Source organism: Ranitomeya imitator, chromosome 1, assembly GCF_032444005.1.
Source record: "Ranitomeya imitator isolate aRanImi1 chromosome 1, aRanImi1.pri, whole genome shotgun sequence".
Classification (NCBI taxonomy): Eukaryota; Metazoa; Chordata; class Amphibia; order Anura; family Dendrobatidae; genus Ranitomeya; species Ranitomeya imitator.
In genome coordinates this window covers 869,283,137-869,298,465 of record NC_091282.1, presented here as the reverse complement: position 1 = coordinate 869,298,465, position 15,329 = coordinate 869,283,137, and the positions used below count along the sequence as shown (strand labels likewise).

General features: G+C 41.3%; 1 pseudogene; it reads left to right on the top strand.

The window, feature by feature from the left end:
* Positions 1 to 13,303: 13,303 nt before the first annotated feature.
* On the top strand, positions 13,304 to 14,690 carry LOC138649245 (tigger transposable element-derived protein 1-like; annotated as a pseudogene).
* Positions 14,691 to 15,329: the final 639 nt, after the last annotated feature.

Genomic DNA, 15,329 nt, shown 5'->3' with positions numbered 1-15,329 from the left:
GCTGTCCAAGGGTCTATAGAAAATTATCCCATAACACATGCCCACTGTTGTCCCATTGGCGATGTCCGTTTATCAACATTTTTCTCCTGTAAAATTTTCCACCATGCGCACAAAAAATGCAAACGCATGCAAAACACATGAAAAAGCATGTAAACGCGGCTTTTTTGACCGCATGCGTAAGCTTATGCGTCTAAAAACCACTGCGTTTGCACGCGTTTGCATGCAGTTTATCGTGCGTTTTGCGGCAAAAACGCTGCAGATTCTACAGCAAATGTGAAACTAGCCTTAGACGGGTATTTCATACTCCAGTCTTAATGATGAGCATAGCAGGAGTAACTTTTATGAATCGGGCAATTTTACAAAGGTACAAGAAACAACATACCGTAATAGGAAAGCAAACTTTTTTTTCTGATTTCGCTAATCTATTAAAATGTAAAATTGGTAATATTAATGATAACAGAACAGCATCACCCTTGAGTATTCTAGATTTTGATTTAAAATATGGAACTTTCAAGAGAAATTTCTACAAAATTAAGAATAGACTTATCCTCTAGTTTTTTAGTAGTATCCTCTAGTAATTTAATATACTATTTAACCATTTAAGTTCATTTTCCCTGGAAATATAATGAGGAAAAAATTAGACCACCATTACTACTCCCACATGGTGCAGTCATCAATCTCGGCACCTAAATTGTGTCCTCTACAAAGATGTTCTTGATCTGGTCAATGTCAGAGGAGGAAGTCTACCTCCCACACTGACTTCATTTACTGCAAAATTACCATTTTGTCGCCATGCAAAATTAAATATTTTGTTTCCATCTTTACTGTTCTAAATACCTTTTTGGAACTTTAACTTCTTAGACAACTGATCGTCTGTGCAAATCACTAACTATGTCTTATTCTATTCTAAGTCAAGAAAATATACTGTATATACTCGAGTATAAGCCGAGATTTTCAGCCCAAATTTTTGGGACTCAGATACACCCTGTATTAGACATAAATGAGGGCCTCATACATATTCTGTTCAAATTATCATGTAGTGGTACTCTTAGACTCATAAAAGCTATGCAAACCCTGACAAAAATTACAAGCAGGGTCATCCATACACCTTTGAGGGCACCAACCATAGGGCATAATTCAAATATTGTGAACAAAGTGTAGTTGTGGTACTCCTACACTCATGAAAGCTCTCATTCTTTATACCATACTATACACATTCTTTATACTATAATATTCTCTTTTAGTTTTGCCAGCTGACATACATATCTAACTTTCGTTTTCAAGAAATTTCTGCTCCCCTGTTCCATTTAGGGCTCTGCAGGTCTATCAGGGTGAGCCATCGACAAGTGGGGGAGCCACTATGCAGGTAAAGGGTGCCGACCTCCACTGGTAAGGTGGTTCATTAATATAACAGGTTCCTGCACCTCTGTGTCTCTTTGCTGTTGGTGTATTTTTTCACATTGTTTTGTTGTAAATGCATTTTATTGATTTAAATAAAAGTTATACTTTATTATTGCAATCTAGTATTGAGTCCTATAGTGAGCTACTTGTTACAAGCAGGGTCATCTATACACCCTTCAAGGTATCAACTCTGCTACCTCATTCAAATATTATGAACAAAGTGTAGTTGTGGTACTCCTACACTCATAAAAGCTCTGCACACAGTGCAAAGCCAGAAAAAAAAATTTAAGGAGGGTCATCCACAGACTCTTGAAGGAACCAACCAGAGGGTCTCATTAAAATATAAGGAAAGTTTAGTTGTTCGGTACTTCTACACCTCATAAAGGCTCTGCACAAAGTGCAAAGCCAGAAGCGAATTCTAAGGAGGGTCATTCATATACCATTAAAGGCAGCAACTGGAGGGCCTCATTCAAACATTGAGGATTAAAAACACTTTATGTGCTGCTGTCATCTCGGGCTGTCACCCGTCCTGAGCAAAAGAGGGGAACATGCTGCGGCAGCTAGAAGGTGATCCAGACAGAAGGCTCACAAAATATAGAGACAATATAGCAAGGACTGGGCAGCCAGCAAGTGAAGGGCAACGGAGGGAGAGCCCAACGCGTATCGCTGTTCAAGACAGCTTCGTCAGGACGGGTGACAGCCGTGCTCCTTCTTCCTATTTGGGGTAATTATTTGGCCGTATTTTGCATGTGCCCTACTCATTACATACCAGGAGGACTATTTGCTGTGGGTAAGCTGCAGCCTGACAGGGTTGTGGAGATCAGACTGAACTAAAGGAATCCATCTTGTCTTCTTCCTGAGAAATCTCGCTTACAACAAGATACATTTCTGCTGACTTGACATTTCCTTTTATGGAAGTAATCATGTGTGCATTCCTTCTTTCAATAGCAGCCTTTCATTCACCTTCCAGATGATGTAACTTTCTACTGATAAAGACTGGTATAGATTGTTTATGTAAGAGATAGTGAAATATGAGCGCTTGTGCGCATGTCTGTAAAAGAATAATTCTTTTCTATATAAAGGAAGGGCAAAGCCCAGAGAGGGAGATGTGCTCCTGGGCTTCCCCTGTATATGATCACACAATACCTTGTTTGCGTGTCATTTACTCAGGATCCCTACCTCTAGTAAGCCAGGGACTGAGAAGGACTTAACATTTCTTTGGCGCACCGAACAGGGACCCGAGATGAGAGTATTTGCTCGAGATTCACCTGCAGATACGAACAATGGAGATCTGGGATAATGGACGGCAAATGAACTGAAAAACCTGGCCAGGTAAGAGACATTATTAGTTCTCTTTTATCTGCCTTGTATTATCCGAAAGATCTCTATGAGCCGTGTCACGCTGGGTTAGTCTAGTAGTGAGTAGATACCTATAAAACTCGGGTTACTATATTGTATAGATTTATGAGTCCTGTCCCTGGCAGTGTGTGAACAGTGTGAAGGTTGTGGTATGTTGTGAAAGAAGAGCAAAAGTGCGTAGAAAAATAAGCCGAAATAGTTGGGGTATAAGCCTTATACACGGAAGTCAGCCTAACTGGGTCATGTGGTTGCGTCCTTTCGGGGAGACCTCCGCCCATGCTTGACTCTCATTTAAGTGCTTAACCTCCTTCATTTCTGGATAAGGTTTGATAGAATGAGCCCAGGACGCGGGTCCATGAGCCTGGGACAAGTATGCTAACTGACACAGAAAGTTTTGTGATCTGTATGGTGTTGCTGGGTCTGTTTGCGTGCATAATAGCACTTAAGTACATTCTGCACATTAGAAAGAATGGAGCAGATCAGCCCTTCAATATTTTAGCTCCCTAGGAGAGAAGGCAATGAGACATCACCTAGGATAAGTGATTGTCCAAACGTCACCTGGGGTAGAAATAGCTAATATTGAAAGAAAAAAAAAAAAAAAAGAAAAATGGGAAATAAACAGACAAAAACCGTCTTAGGACAAGTGGAAGCAGCAGATATCATACAGGAAAGATGTGGGAAGACAGTCAGAAGTCAGATTAGAAGGGTAAGAGAAAAATTGGGAATTTCAGAAGCACTTATGTTCAGTACAGAATGGGAAAAACTGAGTAAAGAACGAGGTGGAATTATCAAAGACAATGGGTGGGAAGAAATCATACACTGTATGATAGAGGTCTCAAAAACAGCTAAAGAGGAGAATTGGAAGTATGATCCAGACACTTCCAAATGGATTATGGGGAAGGGAAAAAGTTGTGACATAATCCCACCACCTTACCTAGATCCAAAAGCCCAATCATTTGTACCATCTGGAGGAGCAGAAGGAGGAAAACAATTTCCAGCCTTGTATCCCAATCTTGGTGGGGTAGGAGGATGGGTATGTTCACACTGTGGACAACAAAATCCAGATTGGAGAAATGATTGCCTAGTCTGTGGTACACCTAGATATGGCGCTGTACTTGCCCCTGTTAGGGTAGTACCAAGACCCTTTAGGGAACCTGGTGCTGACGGGGTAATGGGAACTAGATATCACCAGACCCGACAGTATTTTCCTTGGTCCCCTGCTGAAGGTATGTCCCTCCTGCATAATGCGCCTGATCCCACTCAATATCCCATCCGATTTGCACAATACATACAACAAATCATGCAGACTCATGCTGGGGTCTGGGCGGACGGGGAAGAATTATGTAGAATGAAAATGTCCCCCGGACTTTTTCAGGAATTATTGACACACCTACAGCCCAATAGACCAGTGGCAGAAGGGGGTGCCTTACAGACAGAAGCATCAGGTACCCAGTTCACAGAGGCATTAATAATTTTCATGAGAGAAAAACAGAGGGAAAGGGGATCTACGGGTGTGATTATGCAGAAATTTGGGCAAAGTATTGAAGAATATAGTCAAGAATTAGAAAATAGCTTTAGGGATGAAGGATTGGATTTGACTGATGCTTCAGTAAGGAGACTTTTTACAAAATAATTAATAGAGGGGCTAGATCCGAAAATCAGAGAAAAATTTAAATCCTCTACTCCAGATTGGAGAACAATTGAACAACCAAATATTGTGAAACAACGATGTTTAGGAATAGTCATGGATATGAGAGAGAATCGTAAGCCTGTTAGAATAGCACAAGCTAATACAGGAGGAAGAGTGAGACACAACTTTCCTTGCCACTACTGTAAAAAGCCAGGTCATTTCCAAAGAGAGTGCAGGAAGAAGTTGGCAGATATAAAGTCAGGCAAATTTGTTCCCAGAAATAACCCTCCCCAAACGGACAACCAGCAGAAATCTACCATCATAGATGGTCCCATACCAGATTCAGATTGACTCGATGTGTTACAAACTTCCCTACCAGCTAGAAGACCTATGATACAGGTGAATGTGGGGGGGAGAGAGATTCCATTTTTGATAGATACAGGTGCAACTTCCTCAATTTTGAATCAAGATTTTCTTCCGAATCCGGAAGATATTTCAGAACAAACAACTTTTGCTGAGGGTTATGATGGGGTAATTCGAACACTGCCATATACTGTGCCCCTAGAGGTCTCATTAGGACCTAAATGTTTTGCATCCAGATTTTTGTATGCCAGAGGTGCCCCAACATGTTTGTTAGGAACTGATGTCCTAAAGAAATTAGAAGCTAACATCAATTTTAGGGAAGATGGCACAGTTATACTGACTATCCCTGATGATGCAGAAACATTAGAACAATATGTTAGAATTCAGGCTTTTGAGGATTATGCTGAAGAAAAAGAGTACACCACAGATCTAGACCTCTCAATGGTCCCAGAAACACTGTGGGCACAGGGTGACACCGATGTGGGACTATTGCATATCTCTCCTGTAAAACTAACTGTGCAACCAGGAACTGTTCTCCCACAGCTCAGACAATACCCTGTGAGTGCCCAGCAGGAACTAGCGATTACAAAACAGATAGAGGGATATAAAGAGAAAGGAGTTTTGGTAGAGATACAATCACCTGCTAACACTCCTCTGTATCCAGTCAAAAAGAGAACTCTTGATAAGAGTTCTATGCCCAAATATCGTATGGTACATGATTTAAGAGAAATAAACAAAGTTCTAGATCCAATCACCCCAGTTGTACCCAATCCTCATACGTTACTATCACAGATACCAGCCAGTTCTCAAGTATTTACTGTAATAGATCTTTCAAATGCATTTTTCTCGGTTCCTTTACACCAAGATAGTTGGCATTTGTTTGCATTTACATTTAAGGGCAAACAGTTGGCGTGGACACGCCTTCCACAGGGAATGATACACTCCCCTACTCTTTATTCAAATGCCCTACAAACAGTCCTTCAGAGGTTTGAACCCGAACCACAGGTAGTAATTTTGCAGTATGTGGATGACCTACTACTTTGCTGCCCAGATCTAGAAACTGCAGAAAGGTCCACTGTGAGTTTACTATGTTTTTTAGAAAAAGAAGGGTGTAAAGTGAATAGACAAAAGCTACAAGTTTGTCAGACCAAAGTGGTCTTTCTAGGTCATTGCATTTCTCAAGGTAAAAAGCATCTTACACCACAAAGAACTGAAGCAATAAGACAGATGAATGAGCCTAGAAATCATAAACAGCTACGAGCATTTTTAGGAATAGTGTCTCATTGTAGACAATGGATTATACATGCCAGTCAACTAATGCAACCACTGTATGACTGTGTAAAAAGTGAACCTTATTTGTTGACAAAAGAAGGTCAGATTTCGTTCCAACAATTAAAAGATGCCCTTGTTTCAGCTCCAGCGTTAGGGCTACCAGACTACACCAAACCGTTTCAGCTTATGGCTGCAGAAGTTGATTCCCATGCTACAGGAGTTCTTACCCAGAAGCATGCAGGGAAACAAAGACCAATTGCATATCTTTCAGCAAGGTTAGATCCCGTAGCTAGAGCAGCGCCAACCTGTGTACGTGTAGTTGTTGCTGTCTCACTATTGTTGGACAAAGCATCAGAAATTGTCCTAGAGTATCCACTCACAGTTCAAACTACACATGATGTTTATGGGATATTAAACCAGGTCCAACCAAAACACATTTCCATGGCCAGACATTTGCGGCTACAGTGTTCTTTGTTGCTCCCCTCTACTATCACATTTGCTAGGCTTCAGACTCTCAATATAGCTACACTGCTACCTCTCGAGTCTGAAGGGGGGAATAAGGACACTGATCCACACGCAAATTTTTTCCCTACAGACACACATGATTGTACAGAGCTCATTTTACAAGAAACGGTAGGCTTACCCAATGTATCCGAAACACCACTTCAAAATCCAGATTTAGAGCTGTTTATAGATGGTAGTAGGTTTGCAGATGACACAGGTAACTTCCATACAGGGTATGCAGTTGTGTCAGAATCTGAAACTCTCAAAGCAGAACCACTTCCACCGAAACAGTCTGCACAAGAAGCAGAACTAACAGCATTGATTGAAGCTCTTAAAATAGCTGAGAACCAGACAGCTAATATATACACTGATTCTAGGTATGCACATGGTATTGTGTTTGATTTTGGAGTAATCTGGAGAGCTAGAGGTTACATGACAGCGTCAGGACAACCTGTAAAACATGCTTCTCTGATCAAACAGATCTTAGAGGCTGCACAAGAAACAAAAGAAGTAGCAGTAATCAAGGTAGCTGCACATGTGAGACTCGACACTAGGGAATCTAGGGGAAATGATAGGGCTGATAAAGCAGCCAAAGCAGCAGCTGTCAAACCCTGACAACAGGTTCATACTGTAAACCCCACAGAAAATACTGAAGATAGACTGAGACAAGCACAGGAAGATGCAGGAGAAGAGGAGAGGGACAGGTGGAAAAAGGAAGGGGCAGAAGAACAAGCGGGAATTTGGAAGAAAGATGGACTAATATGTCTACCTAGAGCCTGGTATCCGATTGTAGTTGGTGGACTGCACCACCCTACTCATGTGTCTGCAAATGCAATGACACTACTGGCAAAGCAAGTCTGGTTGGCTCCAGGTTTTGGCAACTATGCAAGAGACTATTGTGCTGCATGCGCTATATGCCTGGCACATAATCCCGGACAGACAACAAAGACCCCTATGAAGCACCACGTCCGACCTCTCTACCCGTTTCAGCGATTACAAATAGACTTTATCCAGCTGCCAAAAAGTAATGGGTATGAGTATGTGTTGGTATGTGTGGACATGTTCTCGGGGTGGCCAGAGGCCTATCCAGTTCGGAAGGCTTCAGCTAAAAACACTGCTGTAAAGCTAGTTGCCGAACTGATACCCCGTTACGGTCTCCCTGAAGTGATCGAGTCAGATAGGGGTACTCATTTCACTGGAGAAATATTTCAAAATGTACTGAAAATGTTGGGTGTTGAAAGTCAGTTACACACTCCGTACCATCCTCAAAGTTCTGGTAAGGTGGAACGCATGAATGGAACTTTAAAATTAAAAATACAGAAAGCCATGGCTGAAACAGGAAAGCCTTGGACAGAATGCCTTCCACTGGCCCTTTACTCAATACGCAATACCCCAAGGGGTAAGACTAAACTGTCTCCATATGAAATTTTGTTTGGCAGGACTGCCAATTTAGGATGTTATTTTCCACAGCAACTTGTGTTAAATATTGAGTCATTGACTTCTTATGTGCAAAATCTTCAGAAACAATTAACTAAGGTGCATGCACAAGTTTTTGCTTCCCTTCCAGATCCTGACAACACAGAAGGAAGTCACAAGTTGGAACCAGGTGATCAAGTCTATGTAAAAAGACACACCAGAAAGGCTCTAGAACCAAGGTTTGACGGACCCTTCCAAGTCCTGTTGACAACACCTACATCAGTCAAGCTTGAAGGAAAGGCATCATGGATACATGCAAGCCATTGCAAGAAAAGCAGTATAAACTCATGATATTGATGTTAATAATGATAACCTCAACGGAGGCGTGGGATAGACTGAATTCTCTAGCCCCTTTGAACAATAGATTCGTACAACATCATAGAAAATTAGTGCATGACTTGTTAAACAATACACAAACCCTGACAGATTGTTGGATCTGTACCCATTCGCCGGTATCAGCCACAAGTATACCTTTTCTAGCAGTTCCCGTATTAGCAGAAGAAATATTCGCTTGGCCTAATTGTTCAGACAACCTGGCCAACAACCAAATTGGTAATGCTAGGCTGTGGAATACTACAATCGCCATACCAATTGTGGGATGGGTAGAATTTCCTTGGTGGCAGGGTAATCTCTCAGGGAGTAACACACATCTACAATATTTAGCATTTAGGGGAGGAAAATGGGTACCTAGAAATAAGACTGGATTAACTAATTTAGGACAGGTCCCCACAGAAAATCTACAGCTTAGTTTCAGTACAACCGTCCCCCCCTCTGATGCTTTCAAACCTGTAGTATTGGAAAGATACATACATAATAGAAAATGGAAACATTCTAAATTGTTCCCCCAAGGTGATGCAAACAGTTGTACAAGTAAGCTGGGGAACCTGGTTTGTAATAAATCCGATGAGTATATCAAAGGAATGCCTGTATGTGGGAATCCCGCAGCCGGGTACTGTAGCCCCTTGGGACAAAAACCCTCTTGGTGTATGCTTCAGAATGTATCTAGATTTGTGGACTTGGCTCACAGATTGGTATTGCAGCACTCAGCTCTATGGGATCTGCCTGAAGGTACATTTTGGATATGCGGAGAAGGAGCATATAAATGGCTTCCCGTAGGTATAAAGGGTACTTGTACATTAGGACGCCTAACCCCGGCTACATTCATAATTTCAAATAAACAAGTGAATATGCAAGCCGTGCCCAAGCACACACTGTATAAAAGAGCTGCAGATAACTCACCACGTCCCTCGGGGAGGCCACATATAGTACAAATGGGAATTCCTAACAAAATTGCTAGTACCATTTTTATTTATCCTATGTTAACACAGATGTGGGATAAATTAGTTAGAGCCACGGATTATCTAGATGATCAGATCTGGGATATATTGGATATACTAAACACTAGTATAGCTGTACAGAATCAGCTTATAATAGTCACTAACCAACATACCCTGGTATTGGATTACCTAACTGCCTCACAAGGGGGTATGTGTCAAATCATCGGACCCACCTGCTGTCATTATATAGACCCGAATAGTACTATGAGTATGACATTTAAATTAAAGGACGTACAACGACTCAGAGATCAGTATGACAAAGACAATGACCAGAATAAGGATAGCTGGTGGTCAGATACCTTTTCTTTTCTTAACCCAGCCAACTGGTTCAGAGGAATCGGTGGGTGGGTTGCTGGGATTATGCAGAGCATAATACATATAGTTATGATTATTGTAGTCATATACGTACTATTCCAGATTGTGCTCAAGAGTATCTCAGTATGCACAGATAAACTTTGTGTAATAGATGCAAGAGTATAAAGTTTTTTTTCCTTCTTCTCTTATGTTATCCTTTGCTAATACTGATTATTGCGCTTATTTTGCTATCCCTTTGTAATATCTGTACTTATTGCAAAACAAAGAAAAGGTTGCGAGAGTTAAACGGAAGAATTAATACTAGATTTGATTCTCTTATTGAATACAAGCATGTACATGTGTAATACCAAATAAAGGCTTTGTCTTTGGCCCTGTGGTAATAAAATAAATAAAAGAAAATGTCAAAGGGGGGAATTGTGGAGATCAGACTGAACTAAAGGAATCCATCTTGTCTTCTTCCTGAGAAATCTCGCTTACAACAAGATACATTTCTGCTGACTTGACATTTCCTTTTATGGAAGTAATCATGTGTGCATTCCTTCTTTCAATAGCAGCCTTTCATTCACCTTCCAGATGATGTAACTTTCTACTGATAAAGACTGGTATAGATTGTTTATGTAAGAGATAGTGAAATATGAGCGCTTGTGCGCATGTCTGTAAAAGAATAATTCTTTTCTATATAAAGGAAGGGCAAAGCCCAGAGAGGGAGATGTGCTCCTGGGCTTCCCCTGTATATGATCACACAATACCTTGTTTGCGTGTCATTTACTCAGGATCCCTACCTCTAGTAAGCCAGGGACTGAGAAGGACTTAACAGGGTTTTGCTATTGACAGATATATCTTTTGCTGATCAGGACAGGGCGGCTTTGCCAGTAATTATTTATATGTGTATACTATTTGATTATCTGCCATATTTGATGCATGTTTTCCACTACTATATGGAAGTATTGTGTATTGGGCAGTGTTGGGTACATGTATATGGAGGGAGTTTTGTGTGTATAGTTTTAATTGTTTTTATATGTTACCAATAAAGCTTGTTTGACTTATTATAACTTTTGGTGGTGTGCATACATTATAGTGGCTTTTCTTTTCTTGTTTATTATCTGCTCTGCGTATTAGCCATTGTTTTGCACCCCCAATATATATTTATTTATTTGATATCATTGTGGTGCGCCAACTAATTTTTCTATGATGCAAGTGTCATGGAAAGGGGATTGGCAACACCTAGCACAGGGAAAGAGGCAGTGGTGTCATATACTGGGACCAATTGTAGAACACCCAGGCATTCAGCCCACCGAGTTGTGTGCTTAGATAACATGTGCCTGATCATGCTGGTGGTGGTTAGGCTCTTAGTAGTCAGGGTCCTGCTGATCTTGTCATGGCATAGGTTGCAAATGACCATTTTTTTGTATCAGAACTCTATTTTTAAAAAGTCACAGATGGGGGAACACTTAACTCTTTGGTGAAGAAATTCACGAGATTCGGGGCTCTGCAGAACAGTCACCCACCTTCTCCCTCTGGTCACCCCACTGCCTCTTCCTGCCTGTTTTGCTTCTTCCGATCCCTCCCCCTCAGTGCTACTGTCCTCACTCTGCATGCCAGCTTCTCAAGTTGGGTCAGTGACTTCGTCATCCACCGCCTCGTCTTCCACCGCTGCACCCTCGTCCTCCTGACTTGGTGACTTAACAACAATCTGAGATATGGACAATTGTGTCTCATCATCATCTTTTTCCTCAGACATAATTTGCTGTGCCCCACCATCATTTGCTTGTTACAGTGGTTTGGTGGTTTGTCTAAGTTTTGTGCATCACTAGACGTCCTCCTGTCCCTCTTGGAACATGCAAGGTGAAAGGCCACAATCAAGAAATGATGATGTAAAAAGCTCCTTGGAGTGCTGGCAATCATGCTGGAAGCATTATCAAAAATCCAACTGACCACCTGTTCGCACTGGCTTACCTTCAGAAGTGGTGTCCCATGCATCCCTGCAAAGTGGCACAAGATGTTGTGCATGGGCATTTTGCTTCTGCTCCATCAACAAGCGTAGTCGCACCTGCCTCATGTCCTCAGCATCTGTGTATACCATCACCTGCATTTCCACTTTCCCATCCCTTACCGCATGCCTTACGCATTTTCCAATTGCTAGGTCTCTGGAAACCAAGTTTCCTAGATTAATTGAAAATAAATGTTTTCGATAAAAAAAAATTGGTCACCTGTAGCAGGCCAAATGATTTTAAAAAATTTCAAACCACCATAATTTTACACACCGCACGTTAAACTGTATGGATGACAATAGTCATTTTTTGTACAGCAATAAAAATGTTTGTGAACTGTAACAGACCAAACAGTTTGTAAAATTTTTTTAACTGTGGTATTAGTGCGGCACCATCTAGCGGCCAGGGCAGGGATTGCAGCAGTATTTTCGGACTGCAGCAGTATTTTCAGACAAAGATGTCATATTTGCATCGTTAATACATTTAAGACAATATTTTATCTCCTTTTTATTGTATATCTTTATATTAAAGTAAATGTAAAAAAAAAAAACTGAAATAGCCAACGCAATCACAGCAACAATAAAACTGCCTCTCTGTAAAAATGTCCCTTTAATAGCATCTTAGACAGTGGATTTTCTCTGCTGTATTGGATACCCAGCTGGTTTTCTTAGTTGAAATCCGTGACATTCCTGCAAGCCAGCAGCGATAGAGCTGAGGTCTGATGTAATGTGACAAGAGCATTATAAACAATCACTATCTCAGAACAACTATAGACAGTTTAGTCTGTTTTCCTGCTCTGTGCTTGTCACATAGCCACATCTGCATGCTCCCACAAAACTAAATACAATTATACATTTATCTTCATAACAAATTAATACCTTTTATATAGTACCGACGGACACAATTGACAGTTGAAAAGCTGAAGAATTTTATGTTGTGATTAAAAATAAATTTTTCACCTTCTATACTAACTCTCTCTTATAATCCTTCATTTCAACACTGACTTATAGGTAGATTAATTCACCTTCAAATCACTAAATACATAGGGCACATGATGTCTGTACTGATTAAAAAGTAAGTGTCTGTAACAGAATACTCTGCTCTAAACAAGAGATAAGATGCTCATTTTTTGATAGGAAGGCTGTGTTTAGTATTGGATATTTTCTGGACACTTACCTACTGGGACTTGTACTCAGAAAATTATAGGAATAAGTCACTACATGAAGCCTTCAGCTGAAAACTAGAAAGAAGAAAATGAACTGTTGTAGAGAGGGAAGTTTTAGATTGATTTATCATGTAGAAAACAATTTTTTTAATATTTGAGGCATTTTGCCAACACTTTTTCTTGTTTAAGTAAAAATGAGAGTATACTGATGTAGTTATAAATTAGTCTATTTATAATCTTGTTTGGTTCCAATGTCTTTCAATATCTAGATATATAGTTTTTAATAGAACAATACTGAAGGTTTGATGGATACAGTTAGTCCTCGGTTTACGACGATCTCGGGTTACGACGCTTTATACGACTCCTCGTTCCGACTTACGCGGTTTTGCGTTGTAAGTCGAACAGGGGCGGAGCAATAGCGTCCAGTACTGTACACTGCACCCGGTTACAGAGGAAAACAAGTCTCCTGAACGCCATAACACCCTTCATTATGGCTCCCAAACGTAAGGAAGACTCATCTGATACCAGTGCATCAAAGAAAAGGAAGGCCATCACCATGGAGGTGAAAGTGGATATCATAAGGCGATCTGATAAGGGGGAAACACCAACAGAAATTGGCAGGTCATTAGGACTTAGTCGTTCGACTGTCGCTACGATTATCAAGGATAAAGATCGTATCCTTGAACATGTGAAAGGATCTGCTCCTATGAAAGCGACAGTGATAACAAAGCAGAGTAGTGGTCTTATTATTGAGATGGAAAGATTACTGGTGCTTTGGTTGGAAGACCAAAATCAACGCCGTATACCTGTGGGCCTTATGGTTATTCAGGCGAAGGCTAAGCGACTGTTTGAGGCGTTGAAAAGAGAAAAGGGGGAAGGAAGTGAAAGTGAAGAATTTGTGGCGAGTAGGGGTTGGTTTATGAGGTTTAAGGATCGTGCCAATTTCCATAACATTAAAGTGCAAGGTGAAGCTGCTAGTGCTGATGAGAAAGCAGCGACTGAGTTTCCTAAAGCATTGGCTGAGATAATTGAGGAGGGTGGTTACTGTGCTCAACAAGTGTTCAACGTGAATGAGACAGGCTTGCTTTGGAAACGTTTGCCTAACTGTACGTACATCGCCAAGGAGGAGAAGACAGCACCAGGTCATAAAGTCGGCAAGGAGAGACTGACTTTGCTTCTTGGGGGCAATGCTGCTGGTGACTACAAACTGAAGCCCATGCTGGTGTATCAGGCTGAGAATCCAAGGGCACTCAAGGGCATTTCAAAGCGTCAACTACCAGTCATCTGGAAGTCTAATAGGAAGGCGTGGGTGACACTTGCAGTGTTTGATGACTGGTTCACCAACCATTTTGTGCCAGGCGTGGAGCGGTATTGTACCTCCAAGGATATCCCCTTTAAGGTGTTGCTAATTCTGGACAATGCCCCTGGACACCCTGCCCATCTGGATGACTTTAACCCTAATGTCAAGGTGGTTTACCTTCCACCTAATACCACTGCCCTCATACAGCCTATGGACCAAGGAGCCATTGCTACATTCAAGGCCTACTACCTCCGAAGGGTCATTGGTAATGCTTTAGCAGCAACTGAAAAGAATAAGGACTTGACTCTAAAGGAGTTTTGGAAAACATATAACATCCTTGATGCTGTGAATAACATTGCTAATTCCTGGGATGAGGTTAAGCAGACCAATATGAATGGTGTGTGGAAAAAAACTGTGTCCCCAGTTTGTAAATGATGTCACAGAGGTCTAAGAGTCAGTGACTAGTGTCATAAAGAACGTTGTTGATATGAGTAAGACAAAGAATCTGGAGGTGGAGGAGGATGATGTCACAGAGCTACTGGCATCTCATGGAGAGGAGTTATCTGCTGAGGAGTGAGGACCTTATTCAACTGGAGAAGCAGATGATAAAGGAAGAGGAAGACATGCCAACCCCAGAACTTAAGACATTTACAAGGCAGGGCTTGGCAGGAGGTTTTGCCCTGATACAGGAAGGGTTGTCAAGGTTTGAGGCTGAGGATCCCAACATGGAAAGGTACACTAGGGTTGCCAGAGGAGTCATGGATTCCCTTAGGTGTTACAAGGAGATCTTGGAGGAGAAGAAGATGGTCTCCTTCCAAACTAACCTGCAGCAGTACTTCAAGAAGGTAGAGAGGCCTGCAACAGATCCTGTACCCTCTACCTCACCTGCCCCTCTTGACTCTCCTCCCCCAGTATCTCCAGCACGTGCTGCAGCTTCCTCCCAATAAGCCTGTTCTCTCTTTGGAATTGTTATCTTTGTTTATTACAGTACAATGTTTATTACTGTTACAGTACTTACAGTACAGTATTTCATTATTAAACGTACTGTACTGCACAATATTTGACTCTACCTATGTTTATTGATAATGTTATTATGCTTCAGTACTGTATAAACATATGGTCCGACTTACGTCGAAATTCGGTTTACGACGCCGCGTTAGACCGGATCACCGTCGTAAGTCGAGGACTACCTGTAATAGATGGATGTGTTCAGTGG